The following is a 19,101-nucleotide window of genomic DNA, read 5'->3' on the forward strand; positions in this document are numbered from 1 at the left end:
CTCTTTCGTCTCCTATATTGGCAGGTGGGGTCTTTACCACTGGCACCTCCTGCATGGATTTTCTTCCCATGCTGCTTCCTGACCTATACAATGGTACTGTCTTTTCTCCTGAACCTTCTCCCCGCCTTTGGCCATCACCAGTTCTTGCAGATTGGATAGCAAACCAGCAGGACTGAGGTTACTGTCGTTCTGAAGATGCAGATTATTTCCAGGTGTGAACTAAGAGGAATCAAATATTAAATTGGTATTTGATGAGAATAAAAGCCTTGAGAATAATAATATCTTCTGTTTGGAAAGCATTTGATTACTTTGGAGACAGTTTCCCCTGATACTTCATTTGAGTCTTACAAAAGCCCTGTGAAGTAAGTGGGTCAGGTGGTGTTTCCCAGTTCCACAGATGAAGAGACAGCCCCCAGTTTAGAAGAGAATAGAATTAGTTTAGTATAGAGACCAATTCTAAAATCCAGAATTCTAAAAGCCAGAAACCACAGAAATACAGGGCAGAGCAGGTGTACTCTGGGGACCTTGTCGTTCCACCTGGTCCTCTGCCAAATCCGTATCTCAGGCTGCAGAATTACAGGAGATGTGGGTGACCCATGGCATCCTTTGCCACCTCCGCTTCCACAGCGGTCCTTTCAACTAGGGTGATTGTAACATGCCGTCTCACCCCTCGCAGTACCTCAGGATCCTTTCTAGCAGGATCTTCCTGGCAGACCATGTTGGACTGGAGCGGCTTTCACTCTGACAGAAGTCAAATTGTTCATTAAAAGTCTGTCAAGAGGCCCGTTCCTGCCCACCCGTCTCCTTTCCCTGCAAGTCTACAGCCATCAGGTGACCCTTTTCACTATCGGTCACCGAACGGCCTTGCTCTTTTTAGTCTCTGCATGTGATCTAAAACTCAAGGAATAACCATCCATTACCTGGGTGGATAAGTGTACACCTATACATACCTTTACCTTTTCGGCCAGTGCAGGGAGACTTGGGGGATTTCTGCAGAATGGTTTGTTTCTTAACACTTTCATACTCACAGGTATGCAGCAGTCTTGTACTGGTGGCCCCCCTGCTTGGAACGTTCTGCCTCCACATAACCGAAGTCTCCCTCTCTCACCTCCAATCAAGTAGCCGCTCCCGTGTCATCTTCTTAGCGGACCTCTCTTCCCCACCACTTAAAAGCCTCAACCCACCCGTGCCCACTTGACAGTCCTGATCCCACCTGCCTTGCTCTACTTTTTTTTGCATAGCATGTATCACCTTATATAATCTACTGATTTATATTTATGTTGTTTATTGTTCGTCTCTTTTGTGAGAATTAAGTTCTAAGAGGGGAAGAAGTTAGATTTTTATTGCTCTTTGTTGTATCCAAACATCTAAAGCAGTACCGGGCACATAGTAAGTGCTCAAAAAAGTGTTTGTTGAAACAATGAAATTTCCTTCCTCCTTTCCTTCCATCTTACCCCTCCTTTCTCAGTCTTCAGATTGTGTTCACATTACAGTTTTCATCAATCACGCATTTCTTTACACCAAATCACCCCAAATCACTGATTTGCCTCCACTTGGGAATATTCACATGTATATTTTACCAGGCCAATTAGTCATGGTACCTTTTAGGTGAAGTAGGGGCATTTATGAGGACTACCAAGGAACTAGAATGTATCTCAGTTCTGTCAATGTAGGAATTTTTATTGAGCTACATTTTCTTAGGCCTTGGAAAAACTGTTTATGGGGCCCCCAATCACAAGACTAAGAATTATTAATTCCAGTGCACAAAAAATTAGGTACCAGTTTTCATATCTTGATAAACTATCAAATTCTTTACATCCTCTGTCCTTCATGACCCTTCTCTCTTCTCTACTTTCTTTCACAATAGTCTCCAGTACCTGCGTTACACAAAATGCTATGTAAAAGTAAGAAAAAGAAAAGCTATTCAATGTTGTTAGCATAAGGACAGAGTAATAGGTGATAGAGACACATGGATGATGGAGGCACAAAACGGACGGACCATATAGGACATTGCATGTATTAACCTGTAAACTTTTCCTGGCCAAATAAACCAGTCACTGTGGGAAAATTTGTGGAGGGAAAAAAAAAAAAAAACAATGGTGCACAGCATCACCTCCTTTACTAAGGAGCTGAATAATTCACAGAAAGACACATATCTGCCAAGCTAATCAGAATATTGATACTGGTTAATTTGAGCACTGCCTTCCCAGTAGGGCAATCTACTTAGGAAACAAAATTATGAACTGAAGGTTGCATGATGAATATAAATTCAGAGCAAAGGAACTTGGTTGTTCCTGACTGGCGGTGGTGATATCGCAATTCCATTTAGTAGATTAAACTTAATAAATATGGGAGGAATATTCATCTTGACTATTTGTTACTATCCCAAACATAAAAATACTTAAAGGACAAAAAGAAGGCTATTAGAAAAGAACAAAGGGTGTGAATAGGCAATTCTCAGTATAAGAATTTCAAGTGGCCAAAAATATGAAAAGTTTCTCCATCTTATTAGTGACCATGGACATATACTGTTAAAAATAATGAGATTCTCTTGCTCTTAGGTTGGTAAAAATTTCAAGAGTTTGGTAAGGTGTCTCAGACAGTAAAGAGACTGCCTGCCAATGCAGGAGACCAGGGTTCAATCCCTGGGTCAGGAAGATCCCCTGGAGTAGGAAATGGCAACCCACTCCAGTGTTCTTGCCTGGAAAATCCCATGGACAGAGAAGCCTGGTGGGCAATAGTGCATGGGGTCACAAAGAGTCGAACACAACTCAGTGACTACTATGTTGAAAACGGTGTGGAGAAAGAGCATCAAATACCATGGCTGGATAATAGCTGCAACATTTTTAAAGAGCGTCTGACAATTCTTGTCAAGTTCTTAAGTGTGAAAACCTCTGACTTGGCAATTCCACTTCTATAATCCATCCTGAAACAAAGCTCTCAGAAGAGTTTAAATATATTTACTGCAAAATTGTTTGTAATAGCAAATTCCCTAAATGTGTATCATAAATCACAATACATTTATAAAATGAAATTCATGTCGCTGTTATTACAGCGTTGGCGGTACGGCGGTGAGCAGAGCCACCTTCCATGGAGCCATTATAGTGAAGGGGCCGATCTGTGTGGACTGATGTGGGAGACTGTCCACAGTATATTTACTGAATGAAAAAAAACAAGTTAAAGATAATGTCTATGGTGTAATCTCATGTTTACAACAAATGTATTTTTTTATGTACATAGAAAAAGGTCTTGGAAGAAGCACCAGCCCCTTCCAACTATCTGATAATGACAGTGAGTTTCCCTTTTATTTCTGTGCTTCATACTTCGGTAGCATTGGATTTTTCTGTATGGTAACATATCTTGCTTGTATGAGTTTCCTAGGACCACCATAATAAATTTCCACAAATTGGAGTAAACAACAGAACATCACTGAAAACTTTGTCTCACGGTTCTGGAGGCCATAACTTCAAAATCAAGGTGTTGACAGGGTTGGTTTCTTCTTAAGAAATGATTTTTTATTGAAATATAGTGGATTTGCAATGTTATATCAATTTTAGGTGTACAGCAAAGTGATTCAGTAATAGATACATATATATCTATGCTTTTTAACGTGTTTATTTTTCATTGAAGGATAACTGCTTTACAATATTGTGTTGGTTTCTGCCATGCATCATCATGAATCAGTCATTAAGTGTACATAGGCCTCCCCCATCTTGAACCTCCCTCCCTCCCACCTATAGCTGTTCTTTTTTAGATCCTTTCCCCTTATAGGTTATTACAGAGCACGGGGTATAGTTCTCTGTGCTACCCAGAGGTCCTTGCTGGTCATCTATTGCACTAGTGGGTGTATGCTAACCCCTGCTCCCCGTTCACCCGTCTGGGGTGGTTTCTTCTGACAGCTGCTTCACGCCTCTCCTGGCATGTGGTAGCCTCAGGCCTCGCTTGGCTTGTTGATGGCACGCCCCCTGTGTCTTCACATTGCCTTTCCTCTATGTGTCTGCCTGCCTCTGTGTACAAATCCACCCTTTCTGTAGAGAGAAAGCCATGTTGCATTAGGTTGCACCTCATGACTTTATCTTAATTTGATCATCCACAAAGACCTTATTTCCAAATAAGGTCATGTTCACAGGTCCTGGGAGTTAGGGTTTCCACCTCTCTTGGAGGGGGACACACAATTCCATCCTTAGCGCTGTTTATGTAGTGAAAACAATTAAGAAAATCCAGTTTATGCTCTTCACCTTCACTCTGATTTCTTAGTTTTCCTTCTATATTTCTGTTGATGGCTCCTTGTGAGTCAGCATCAAAATCTAGGTACCCTCTCGGACTCTCCCTCCTGCCCTTTCTACCCACCAGCTGCCCGTCCCATCAGGTTTAACAGCCCTTTTATGCTTTCTGTCTAGCAACTGTTTGACCACAAACTCCTAATGTGCAGGGCATAGGGATTTTTATCAATAATAGTGGGGGAATTTAGAGTGTCTGCACTTCTTTCGTGGGTGTCAGGACAAGAAATAATACATGTATTATAGCTCCGGGAAAGCTTTACTCAGGCCTGTTTTCCTTTTCTCACTAATCCTTCATAATGCCCCAGTTTCATAATGTGATTTAGTGAAATTAAACTCAAACAGCCCTAAATTATATAATTAATTATATTTGGCTTCAATTACATTGACTAATTGATCCAAGCCTGCTCTCACAGGCTACCTGCAGCCTGAGATGAAATGAGGCAGGTGTGAGAGCTCATTAGCATAGTAGTTGATGTGTGCTTAGCTAATTTGATATTTAAAATTGTTGTAAATCTCCGATGGATCCTACCATGAGTCAGGTGAATCTCACCTCTTCCAAGCATCCCCTGTTATACATGGTTCTGCAATCCGTCATCAAGGGCCTCTGTCATCTCTCACCAGGAGGCCAGTCCCTGCAGTCAGGCCCTTCCCACTCTAGTCCCTTCTACCGAAGCCCCATTCATTTTTCCAACACAGAATGCACTAATAGACAGTAATCTGAAGCTGGAAGTGAGGAGAGGGAGCTGTTGTGTGTGTAGGAGGAGTGACTGTGTGACCCATGAGCGCAGTCTCCAAAAGTTGCGTCTTTTCAACAATCTGTAAGGGAGTGTGTGGCTGAGACGATTGTTAAGTACTTGACTGATGATATGATTTCAAAGCCTGGCTACTCAGTGTGTTCACCCACGAGCCACAGCAGCCTCACCTGAGAGCTTTCCAGAAATGCATAATCTTGCCCCAGGCCATTGAATCAGAATCTGCATTTTAACAAGATCTCCAGCCCTGTTTTAGAGGAAGACTTGTTTCCTGAAAGCAAGGGTCAGTCTGTTCAGCATGTGATTCTCATGTCAGTGGTCAGACTGTGAGACCCAGACAAGAGGGAATCAAAGAGTAATGCTTCCATTTTACCCACTGACTCCCCAGGCCATGGTCCAATTACAGCCCCTCTTCCAGCTTTGCTCCTTGATATAAAAACCTGACGATGCCTTTGGCTATAATCACTCGTCTTTTGACAAACCCTGTGTATTCCCAAAAAATCTTCAATTAGATGCCCCCAACTTACTTTTCTAACTGTATTGCTACTTCCAAATTTTAGTGTCTACTTCAGCCCATGGGTGTATTCCTTGGACAAGTTGGACAAACACCGTGTAATCTTCCTCATTAGATTTCCTGGGTTTAATCTTCTCACACTCCCTCCTAATTGCAATTGCCCTTTCCATGAAGGCCCTTCATAATTTTCCAATCAAAAAATGATATCTCTTATTCCTTAATGTTCCGTGTGGTCAGGAGTTTTCTGGTTTTCTCAGGATTTGGGCTCAATTCTCCTGCCTCTGGATTTCAGTTTTATTCTTCTAATAGTCTCAAGGCTTCTCCAACTATACAGTACTGATAATAAAACTTCTAGGTTAATGGTGAAAAGATTCTCCACCGTGAGAGACAACCAGAGAGGTTCACAGAGTTACATGAAGAATAGGAGAGGGAGGAAGGAGATAGAGGTGAGCAGGAGGAGAAAAAGGGGACTCAAGAGGAGAGAGACAGATCTACGCAGTTATCTGTTCCCAAAGTGTTCTCTGTAGCCCAGAGAAGGCGGGGGTGGGATGTTTCAGGAGAACAGCATTGAAACATGTATATTATCTAGGGTGAAACGGATAACCAGCCCAGGTTGGGTACATGAGACAAGTGCTCGGGCCTGGTGCACTGGGAAGACCCAGAGGGATCGGGTGGAGAGGGAGGTGGGAGGGGGGACTGGGATGGGGAATACATGTAAATCCATGGCTAATTCATATCAATGTATAACAAAAACTACTGTAATGATGTAAAGTAATTAGCCTCCAACTAATAAAAATTAAAAAAATAAAAAAAATAAATAAAAAAAAGACCAGTTTATTTTGTTCAGCAAAAAAAAAAAAAAAAAAAAAATGATATCTCTCTGAACTCTTATAAAATGTGACACCTGTCTTAAACTGTTTCTATTGACTTTATTATAGCCGTTTTCTCCCCACTAGGCTGCACCAACACAGTGTCCAGGTGATTAATAATAATCAAATGAGTGACTGACTGACTGAATGAGTCAATCTGTGAAGTCAGGGCCTTAGCAAATTACTCCTTGAGACCAGTTAAGTTCTAAGAACTGTGAGTCTTACTTGTTTACTAATTCCTAAGGTGTTGATATTCAGTACCTTCTCACATAAAACTCTCAACAGCAATGAGACTACCAAGGACACTGCTTGAATCAAAAACACAAGATAATGTCAATTTTCCTCAGACTGATGGCGGCTCCAAGGGCTCCAGGCAGAGGCAATCTTTGCATGATTTGTGTACTGAGAGCCCTTTTAGTTCATCCAGTTACTGTGGGCCAATCAGCTTTTAGAACATAAATTCATCCAAACAATAGTCTTCTTAATTCAGAAAATATCCCAAAGGAGCAGTGAGGGGAAGAGGGCTGCATGTTGGTAGGCAGAGAGAGAAGATGAAATACCCGAACTGTGTTCAATGACCACTTCCCAAATTTTTCGTTTAAGCTTTAAAAATAGCATTTCCAGGCAAGAATCTCAGAAACAGAACTGATGTTATAAAATTACCTCCTGGTGATTTCACCTTCCCTGATATTGGCATGCTATGTGGTGGCCCAGATTACATCATTTGAATTCTGACCCAATTCCCAGCTTCTCTCTTGAGATTTATTAAGTATTGGTTTCCTTTGCATAAACAAACAAACAAAAATCACTTCAAAGGCTATGTGGCCATTGAGAAATTATTTGTAACATGAATGCCAATATAATAAACAGCTAAATCAAATTTCCTGTGACCAACTGAAGAGCTTATATATTTAAATTAAAAATTATTGATAAAATGTACTTTAAGGTTTTTTTTTAAATTGTAATAACCTATGCATAACACAAAATTTACCATTTTAAATAATTTTAAGTGTACCGTTTAGTGACATTAAATATATTCATGTTGTTCTGCATTAGCATCATCCAATTATTTTTTCATCTTTCCCAACCGAAATGCTGTACCCATCAAACACTAACTCCCCAGTCTCCTCCTCCCAATCCCCTGGAAAGCATCATTCTAATTTCTGTCTCTATGAATCTGATTACACCTGGTACCTCACGTATGTGGAATCATATTATCTTTACCCTTTTCTGACTGACTTATTTCACTTAATGGAACATGTATCAGAATTTCCTTGCTTCTTAAGGCTAAATTATGTTTCATTGTCTATATATGCTACATGCTGTTTACACATTCATCCCACATGGACACTGAGTTGCTATTGTAAATAATACTGCTGTAACATGTGTAATACAATTTTTAATTTAGGCTTTGAAGATGATCTAGGATTTTGACCATGGAGTTTCAATGTATTTGGAGGGGAAGTGCAAGCCATAGAGTTTATTATTTCATGTCAAAACTTGCATTGATGCTGATCACTCGTCATGCATCAAACAGCCAATTCTGATCATCAATCCTCTGGTGTGTGTGGCTGGCAGTGCCCATTGGTGTGAAAAGGAATTGGTGTGTAAGCAATATACGTGGGGATCATGTGGACTTCACTTGTATATTGAAGGTAGTAAGGGTTATCTCTTATAGTAAAGATTGTCTTTTAATTAAAAAAATAGATTTGTAAAGGGAGGGCATATATGTATACCTATGGCCAATTCGTGTTGAGATTTGACAGAAAACAAGAAAATTCTGTAAGGCAATTATCCTGCAATTAAAAAATAAATTAATTTAAAAAAGAATAGATTTGTAATCAAATCATCACACTTAAAAAAAAAAAATCCCACCTGGTTTAGAGTTACCAAAGCTGAACAAAACTTAAATTTTCCCCATTTTCCCTTTGACTTCCTGAAGATTCTCCACAGTAGCACTACCTAGGAGCTTCCTCTCATGTCTTGTGGTATTTGGAATGAGAATGATTTCCTTTAACCACTTTCTATATTGTATTTATGCACCTTATGCCATGAGATTTGTTGCCAAAAAATGAACCGGTATTAATGGGATGCAGCCCTTTAGACAATAATAGCAGCATGGATTGCTAACCACATGATAAGATCAAGATGCATATTTGAATTGGCTGTATTTATGTTCCAGATGCAAGATGATTATCTGACAACAGAGGCAACATGATTTAATACAAAAGGCCCTGGGCCAGGAATCAGGAGATCTGGCCTTTATTCCTGGCTTCATCACTTAGGCCATGTATGCACGAGCGGAGAATGTTGTAATTGCACTGTTCCTCGTGACCCTAAACTGTTTCCCACCCTGCCCCACCACCAAACGTGTTTTACAGTGTTCAGTTGTGGTACAACTACTGCCCCTCGTCCTTTTCTTTCTGCTGCTTTTCTCTTTCCCCACCTTCCCTATTTATTGCTAAATTGTATTAATTTTGTTTTATATAAATAATACATAACACATTTTATAATCTTTTTAAACTGTGGATTCTACGTTAATGTTCGTTTTTCCAATCCCAAGCACCTTTCCCCCTCCATCTCTCTCTTTTTTAATTGGAGTACAACCGCTTTGCAGCGCTGTGTCTGTTTCTGCCATACAACAACGTGACTCCGCTGTCTAAATAGACACATACCCCCTCCCCTATGAGCCCCTCTCCCACCCCACCCCGTCCCACCCCTCCGGTCACCCCAGGGCACTAAGCTGAGCTCCTCGTGCGGCAGCGGCTTCCCACTGGCCGTCTATTTTACACGTGGCAGTGACACATATCAATGCTCCTCTCAGCTCGCCCATCCTCTCCTTCTTCCTTGGTATCCACAAGTCTGTTTGCTACGTCTGCATCTCTGTTCCTGCTCTGCAAATAGGTTCACCAGTAGCATTTTTCTAGATTCCATGTATGTGCTTTAACATACAATATTTTTCTCTTTCTGACTTACTTCACTCTGTATGGCAGACTCTAGGTTCATCCACATCACTATGAATGACTCAATTTTGTTCCTTTATACAATTGAGTAATACTCCATTGTGTGTGTATATATATATATATGTATATATGTGTATTATATATGTATATTGTGTGTATATATATAATATATGTATATATGTGTATTATATATGTATATTGTGTGTATATATATAATATATGTATATATGTGTATTATATATGTATATTATATATATATATACACACACACACAAATGTGTGTGTGTATATATATATATTTATATCCATTCATCTGTCGATGGACATCCAGGTTGTTTCCATGCCTTGGCTATTGTAAATAGTGCTGCAATGAATACTGGGGTACATATATTTCTTTGAATTATGGTTTTCTCAGATTTTATGCCCAGGAGTGAGATTTCTGGGTTATATGGTAGTTTTATTTCTAGTTTTTTAAGGAGCTTCTATAGTGTTCTCCATTGTGGTTGTATCAGTTTACATTCCCACAGACAGTGCAAGGGGGTTCCCTTTTCTCCACACCCTGTCCATCATTTATTGTATGTAGATTTTTAATTGATGGCTATTCTGACTAGTATGAGGTGGTACTTCATTGTAGTTTTGATTTGCATTTCTCTAATGAGCATCTTTTCATGTACCTATTAGCCATCTCCATGTCTTCTTTGGAGAAATGTCTATTTAGGTCTCTGCCTATTTTTCTATTGGGCTTTTTTTTCTATTAAATTATATGAGCTGTTTGTATATTTTGGAAATTAAGCCCTTGTTGATCACATCATTTGCAAATATTTTCTCCCAGTCTGTAAGTTGTCTTTTTGTTTTGTTTATTATTTTCTTTACTATGTAAAGGAAGCAAAGGACTTCCCTTGTGGCTCAGCTGGTAAAGAACCCACCTGCAATGCAGGAGACCTGGGTTCAATCCCTGGGTTGGGAAGATCCCCTGGAGAAGGGAAAGGCTACCCACCCAGTATTCTGGCCTGGAGAATTCCATGGACTATATAGTCCACGGGGGTCGCAAAGAGTCGGACACAACTGAGTGACTTTCACTTTCAAATAATAGTAGCTTGTGTTTCCTTTTTGAATATTTGATGTAAGCCAGGTATTATTCTAAACATTTTACATGTGTAATATACATTTATACATTTTGGGTTTATGTCTATTTACATGTATTAATTCATTGTACGTATTAAATGGATCTCACAAGTCTATGGTCCATTTTTATAGATAGGAAACTGAGGCACAGAGAATTTAAGCTATTTACTCAGAGTCATATAGTAGTGAGTGGCAGAGCCTAGATTCAAACCCAGCCTGTCTTTTCAGAATCTGCAGTCTGAACCTGTATTCTAAACTGCCTCTCCTTATTCATGGCAAGAGAACAAAAGCCTTGTTAAAAATCTTCATTTATTTTTGAAGTCATTTCAAGGAAAATTTTCTTTGTGATAAGATGCAATATTATACAGTGGTTATGACCCTGAGAGACGTCTCAGCTGACTTTAAGTAGAGGTAACAGTGCTTATTGCGGGGAAACTTAGGACTAAATGAAATAATCCATATAAGGGCCTTAGCACAATGTTTGGCACATACACAAAATTACCACTGTAATAATTGTAATATGACTTGCACTCAGTGACATGGACAGAGGAGCCTGGTAGGCTACAGTCCATGGGATCACAAAGAGTCGGATACGACTGAGCAACTTCACTCACTCACACTCATTGAGCATTTTCTATGCACTTATTAAACATCCAATAAATTTTAGTTAAAATAGCTCAGTGTACTCAATGACAGCTCAATGTTTACCATGTTTGGATGGTTTTTAGTCTTTTATAACAATAGGGGTGCATTTATCATCATTGAATTCAAATTTATGGAATGATCCTCATTAACCTCAAACTAATAGTTAATCTAAAATGATGATTCTTTCTGTGAAAGATCTATAAAGCTAATAGGATACCCTAGTCAGAGAGTTGAAGAAAGCTAGTCCATTAAACTTTGCTCAAACCCACTCCCTATTGACTAGGAGTTAATATTGCTAAATGACCAGTGAGGAAACGTCTCAAGATCTGCATTGATTATTTCTTTCCACATACAGAAGTGGCCATATGTCAACTCTGATGATATCATAGCTGTCAGGTATGCTGCACTTCTATGGCAAGGCAGGATAGAGAAAGATTTAAGTCAGGGCTACGTGCTAAGTTGCTTCAGTTGTGTCTGACTCGTTGTGACCCTATGGACCATAGCCCTCCAGGCTCCTCTGACCATGGGGTCCTCCAGGTAAGAATACTGGAGTGGGTTCCCATGGGTTCCTCCTCCAAGGGATCATTCAGACCCAGGGACCAAATCCATGTCTCATGTCTCCCTCATGGGTAGGCGACTTCTTTACCACTAGTGCCACCTAGGAAGCCCATATCTACCAAGTACCTGACAGTCTTGGCCAGTTCTTAAACTTAGGACATGCTCAGGAGTAATGGTGACCTCAGGTGTAATTCCAGCTTGCAGTGATATGCAGGAAATCTGATCAGCGTAGGAGCACCATGGCAATAGTCTTGGACAGCAGTAATGTGTAAAGTTCAGTTGATGGTATCTTGGCCTTCTGAGTTTCATAGTTAAGAAGCAGACTGTTCTTTCACACAATCCAGTTGCAGTTGGCTATAAACCATGGTAAAGGGAATAGGAGCAAGATGCAGAAATTGAGGAAAAGATAATAGGAGCTAGACAAGGTTGTCAGGGCCCCAGCCAAACACCATCCAGGCCTGGACAGGGAGCTGGAAGGCATTCAAACTGGGAACCAAGATAAAAATCAAATCTCTAGTCCAGGAACATGTTTGGGGAGATATGAAGGAAGACTGCATCAAGAAACCATTTATAACCACTTCTGTGAGTAAAGTCTATATAGACATTCTAATTTGGTAGTTGCACTAACGAGGTAGAAAATTACCCATATTTACCTACTTTTTAACTTCACAAATAAAAATAACACAGGTAGTGACTAATTGCATGACATGGTACAGGAGGCAGTGATCAAGACCATCCCCAAGAAAAAGAAATGCAAAAATTCAAAATGGTGGTCTGAGGAGGCCCTACAAATAGCTGAGAAAAGAAGAGAAGCTAAAGGCAAAAGAGAAAAGGAAAGATACATGCATTTGAATGCGGAGTTCCAAAGAATAGCAAGGAGAGATAAAGCCTTCCTCAGTGATCAATGAAAGAAATAGAGAAAAATAATAGAATGGGAAAGACTAGAGATCTCTTCAAGGAAATTAGAGATATGAAGGGAACATTTCATGCAAAGATGGGCACAATTAAAGACAGAAATGGTATGGACCTAACAGAAGCAGAAAATAAGAAGAGATGGCAAGAATACACAGAAGAACTATATGAGGAGGATGTTCACGACCCAGATAATCACGATGGTGTGATCACTCACCTAGAGCCAGACATCCTGGAATGTGAAGTCAAGTGGGCCTTAAGAAGCATCACTAAAAACAAAGCTAGTGGAGGTGATGGAATCCTAGTTGAGCTATTTCAAATCCTAAAAGATGATGTTATGAAAGTGCTGCACTCAATATGCCAGCAAATTTGGAAAACTCAGCAGTGGCCACAGGACTGGAAAACATCAGTCCTCAGTCCAATCCCAAAGAATGCTCAAACCATCGCACAATGGCACTCATCTCAAGCATTAGCAAAGTAATGCTCAAAATTCTCCAAGCCAGGCTTCAACAGTATGTGAACCATGAACTTCCGGTTGTTCAAGCTGGATTTAGAAAAGGCAGAGGAACCAGAGATCAAATTTCCAACATCTATTGGATCATCAAAAAAGCGAGAGAGTTCCAGAAAAGCATCTACTTCTGCTTTATTGACTACGCCAAAGCCTTTTACCATGTGGATCACAACAAACTGGAAAATTCCTAAAGAGATGTGAATACCAGACTACCTTACCTGCCTCCTGAGAAATGTGTATGCAGGTCAAGAAGCAACAGTTAGAACTGGACACGGAACAACAGACTTTGTCAAGGCTGTATATTGTCACCCTGCTTATTTAACTTATATGCAGAGTACATGCTGCGAAATTCCAGGCTGGATGAAGCACAAGCTGGAATCAAGATTGTCGGGAGAAATATCAATAACCTCAGATATGCAGATGACACCACCCTTATGGCAGAAAACAAAGACATAAGGAGTCCCTTGATGAAAGTGAAAGATGAGAGTGAAAAAGTTGACTTAAAGCTCAACATTCAGAAAACTAAGATCATGGCATCTGGGCCCATCCCTTCATGCAAATAGTTGGGGAAACAATGGAAACAGTGACAGATTTTGTTTTTTGGGGTTCCCAAATCACTGCAGATGGTCACTGCAGCCATGAAATTGAAATACACCTGCTCCTTGGAAGAAAAGTTATGACCAACCTAGAAAGCATACTAAAAATCAGAGTCATTGCTTTGCCAATAATGGTCCATCTAGTCAAAGGTATGGTTTTTCAAGTAGTCATGTATGGATGATAGTTGGACTATAAAAAAAAGCTGAGCACCGAAGAATTGATACTTTTGAACTGTGGTGTGAGACAAGACTCTTGAGAGTCCCTTGGACAGAAAGGAGATCAAACCAGTCAACCCTAAAGGAATCAACTGAATATTTATTGAAAGGACTGATGCCGAAGCAGAATCTCCAATACTTTGGTCACCTGATGCGAAGAGTTGACTCGTTGGAAAAGACCCTGATGCTGGGAAAGATTGAAGGCAGGAGGAGAAGAGGATGACAGAGGATGAGATGGTTGGATGGCATCACTGACTCGATGGACATGAGTTTGAGCAATCCCTGGGAGTTAGTGATGGACAGGGAAGCCTGGTATGCTGCAGTCCATGGCGTTGCAAAGAATTGGACATGACTGAGCGACTGAACTGAACTGAACTGAGTGCCTAATGAAATCATAGCCTTTCTATATGCTGCTGATCTTCATTTCCAAACAGGACCCATCTGGTAGTGAGAGCCACTAGTGACTTCAGGGATACTGCAGAAGGAGCAATGCTATGTGTCCTTCAAAACTGCCCCCTGTTGTTGCTGAACCTTTCTTTTCTAATGAAACGTTGTTCATACCAGTGATACTAAAACACACCCACAGAAATTGTTCTTAAACTTATTTTCAAAGAGGTACCTACCAGTCTGACAAGGTTTTCAGTGGCCCACCTTGAAATGAGAACAGGAAAAATGTAGTGAATTTTCTTTCACAGGCCTAAATTATTCAATTTAAATGACTACCCTTTATTCTTATATGGACAAAAGATTATGTCCTTATTACTTATTTGATGCTAGATCCTATATTGTGTGTGTTTGTTGATGGTGATAGTTGATGGTGGTTTGCTCCTTGATTTTTAGTTTGCTTGATCTATGTTACAATCCTAACATTTTCTAGCCAGTGAGATCGAATTCCTGATCAACTCAACAGGAATGCACCTTGCCTGCAAGTCAATACTATCATCAGATCAGATGGTTGTTTTTTCTACTGTGTGTCTCATGACTACTCATTTGACCAGTTTTCCAGAGTACAGTTACAACTGAAGTAGGCATTACAGCCTGATTTGTTTATTTGTTGAGTAGATATCTGGATTAGAAAACTAGAATAGCATCTGGAACTGTGTACGTACTCAGTGAATGATTGTGAAAATGGAATTAAATTGAACTGTGCAAGGTTTAGAAGTCCTCACTCAGTTCCTTCCTGAGCATGGTGAGTCATGCCGAACCAGTAGAGGGTTACTCACCTCCAGTGAGTAGAATGTAGCTTATGTGAGGGGCTAAGGTATTTGAGTGAGACCCATTTATGAGAATCTCAGTTCTGATTTTATTACAGGCTTACTTATTCTGTGACCTGACATTCCGTGACATCCAAGTGGACTTTCTGTTCTACTTGCAAGGAGTGAAAAAGTGTCAAATTGTCTCTGTTACCTAACAGTCTTGGCATGAGGGCATTAGAGTTAATTAAGTATGTGGGCATTATTCAGGAAAAAATAATTCCTTGACATAATTATGGACTCCAGGAATTGCAGAGCCCAACCATTTTTATCTAATGATAGATTGACCCAGGTATTTAAGTTAATGTACTTTTGAGAATAAATATGATTACTGAATTGATGGCATTCATACCAGTATATTAAGACATTTTAGAAAATCTACTCACTTTCATTCTTTATCAGTTGGATAGTGTATTGTCTACAGTCAAGGCTAGCTTATTAAATAGCTTTTATATAAAATCTTATTATAAGGAAAAAATTAAAGTGAATGTCATGCAGGAAGTTGTACTGGAACAGAAACCATTATTTAACTCCCTTACACAGATGATTCTATACAAGAAATACTTTGCATGACCTTTGTCCATATAACCTTAGGCAAGTCAGATAACCTCTCTCTGCTCCTCAACTCTACAAAAAAGAGTAGAATCTACCTCAAAGGGTTGCTGTAAGGATTAAATGTGTTAATACATGTACTTTAGCCTAGAGCATGACACATGACAGTCTTTCAGTAAACATTGCCTAATATGATTATATTCATCTCCTTATTATTGCCATACTTTAATTGAAATACCAGTTGTAAAATGCTTTAGAGCTATGAACAATTTTAACATCATCTTGTTCTATTAAATTGCAAGTTCCATTCAACTCATTTCTATCTTATCTTTTTGAGAAAATGGCAGAATAGAAATACAGTCCTTCTCCATCTCCAATCTTATAGCACTTTCAGAAAAATCTGTCTGATCTCCAACAAATCTACACCTAAATCATGCAGGCATATGTGTCCCCATGTGCACAAAACTCACATGAAACAGAATGTCATGTTTAATGGGATCCTTTAATTTTACTAAACTTCCTCAGATAAGGTTCATTCTTTAAACTGAATTATATTTTATTGCAAATAATGCTATAGACAACACGGAATGCTGCTTAAAAGCATGAACCTCGGAGTAGACGTCATGGTTTCAAATTTCATCTCTATGATCACATACAATTATTTACCTTTTCTAGTCCTCGATTTCCTCACCTTTAGCACCTGCTATGTAGAGGTGAAGCTAAAGTTATATGAGCTAATGCATGTGAAGCTCTCAGCCAGCGTTTGGCACCTAGGAAATGCTAAGTTTAGCTATTGTTACTTTTCATTATAGACATTGTATTTTCATAGCTAGAAGTTCTATTTAGTCTTTTTCTATACCTCTATTTCTGTCCTCATCATACTTATGTTTTCCTGAAAATTCTTCAGCATATAGAGAACATAGTAGTTGCTTAAAGCCCTTGTCTGCTAGTTCCATCCTCTTTATCATTTCTAAGTCTGTTTCTAGCCATTGATTTTTTTTTTTCCTAGTCATGGTTCGTATTTTCCTGCTTTATTGCACGCCTGGTAAATTTTTATTACATACTGGGCATTGTAAATTTTGCTTTTGATTGCTGGCTGTTGTATTCCTTAATTAGTGTTAGATTTCAAGCTGCCATGCAGCTAAGTTACTTGGAACAGGTTGGGTCTTTTCAAAGCTAGCTTTTAAACTTTGTTAGGGTGGTTCATTGAGACTTTGGTCTACAGCTAATTTAGTCTCCTACTGAGTCAATACCTTTGTAAGGATTCTATCTCCTGTGTTATGAGTTCCTTCTACTTGGCTGGTGGGAACACAACTAATCCCATTCCTATTGGATTCCTTATTCCTTTTCGGTGGTTCTTTGCTTGGTGCCAGGCAGCTCACCCTTACACATGCACAAATCAGTTCTCCACCAAAGACTCAAGAGAACCGCTCTGCAGATCTCCAGAGCGTCCTGCCCTTCTGCCCTCTCTCCCCTCCCCTTTTCTCCTGTGTGGCTCTTTCTCCAGTGCCCTGTCCCGCAGGCTCTGTATGTTTTGGCATCTCTGAACATCCACGTTGTCCCCTTCAGCTCAGCCGTATCTGCAGATGCTGGGTTTCCCCCTCCAGGCTGCAGCTGACTTTAGCCATTAAGCTGCAGCCATCACAGGACTCGCCGTATTTGTTCCTCTTCTCTCAGGGGTAACTGTCCTGTGCTGCCTGTCGTCCAGTATCTGAAAATTGTTTCGCATATTTTGCCCAGTTTTCAACTTGCTAGAGGTGTGAGGTGAGTCCAGTCTAAGTTACTCCATCTTGGCCAGAGTCCTTGACTACTGTTATCTGCGCCAATGCCGGTTTTAGGAATTAAAAGGTGCTCAGGTACAAGTTAGATTACAATGAGAAGCACATGTAGAATCTTATGTGTGTGGTTACAGGGTGTTATTAAATACCCAGCACAAATATACGTCTGCATCTTGTTTCTCTTTTTCACTCCTTATTAACATTTTGCTTTTGGATGATTGGCGAAGGCCCTGTCTTTATGTAAAAGTCACAAAATAGGAAGCTTTAGTATAAGTTAAAATCCAGCTAAAGGCATGATTAAGCCTTTTTAATTTGTTGTTGATGTTGTTGCACTGGATCTTCATTGCTGTGCGACACTGCCTCTAGTCCTGGCGAGCAGGGTCTGCTCTTGGTGGCGATGCGCAGGCTTCTCACTGCGGTGGCTCTCTTGTTGCCAGCCCCGGCTCCAGGTGCCCAGGCTTTGGCCGCTGCAGCACATGGGCTCAGGAGTTGGTTGCAACGGCTTTAGTTGCTCCATAGCATGTGGAATCTTCCCACACCAGGGATTGAATCTGTGTCCCCTGCATTGACACCCAGATTCTTATCAGCTGTACCATCAAGGAAATCCTGATTAAGCCTTCTGTGAGTGACTCAATAAATTAAATTTTTCCCTAAAGGAAGAAATTTGGTTTTTTTTAATTTTGATTTTACTCTGAATATTGATACCACACAATGATTAGACTGCTCTTACATAAATAGATTACAATGATAATTAAACATACATAGAAAACTAAAGTATAGGAATCCTCCCCATGCAAGGTTTAATTTTTATTATACAACCACATGCTAATATTAAGGAGTATCACATTGCCTAATGTTAGATGAATGAATTTGTGGTGTGTGTGTGAACACACACACTGGAGATAGAGAAAAAGCATTCATACATGATGGGGAGTGAATTAAACTAAATTTATTGTTTAAATAAATATTTTATACTTGTTGTATGTATTTAATCTCCAGACTGAGGATTATAAACCCATAATGGAAAATGAGGAATTTAGACTTAACAAAACTTATCCTGGGAATTTAACCACTGCATTTTGAGGCTTATAACACATGCTACAATGAGTGAGATGGCTCTACAAAATGTTCATTATATAGAAGTTGTTCAAATGAGAAACACCTCCCAGATCCACAAACTGCAGTATATGTATCTTATAAAAATTACCCTTAAATCTTACATTTCCCCTTTGAGACATTTATTGTTCCTGGGGAAAGCAGTATTTTTTTTTCCTTATTCCTAAATCTGTCTTCGATTAAACTAGAGAACTCTATAAATCAATAATAACCTTTTAGATATCAACCCCTTCATAATTATGCCTTCCAAATCCAGGTAATTGTTTACATACTTTATACAGAAAAAAATGGGGAAAAACATATGTTCCATTTGATTTGGGGGGGGTATAAGCTTTAGATTGTTTTTCAGCATTTATGAAGTTTGACTTTATCCTCTTTTGTATTACATTTGAAAAATTAATTTATTTCACACAGAGAAACAAATAGATCAGGTGACGTTATACAGCTCTGGAGGAAAA

This window comes from Odocoileus virginianus, chromosome 1, assembly GCF_023699985.2.
Source record: "Odocoileus virginianus isolate 20LAN1187 ecotype Illinois chromosome 1, Ovbor_1.2, whole genome shotgun sequence".
NCBI lineage: Eukaryota > Metazoa > Chordata > Mammalia > Artiodactyla > Cervidae > Odocoileus > Odocoileus virginianus.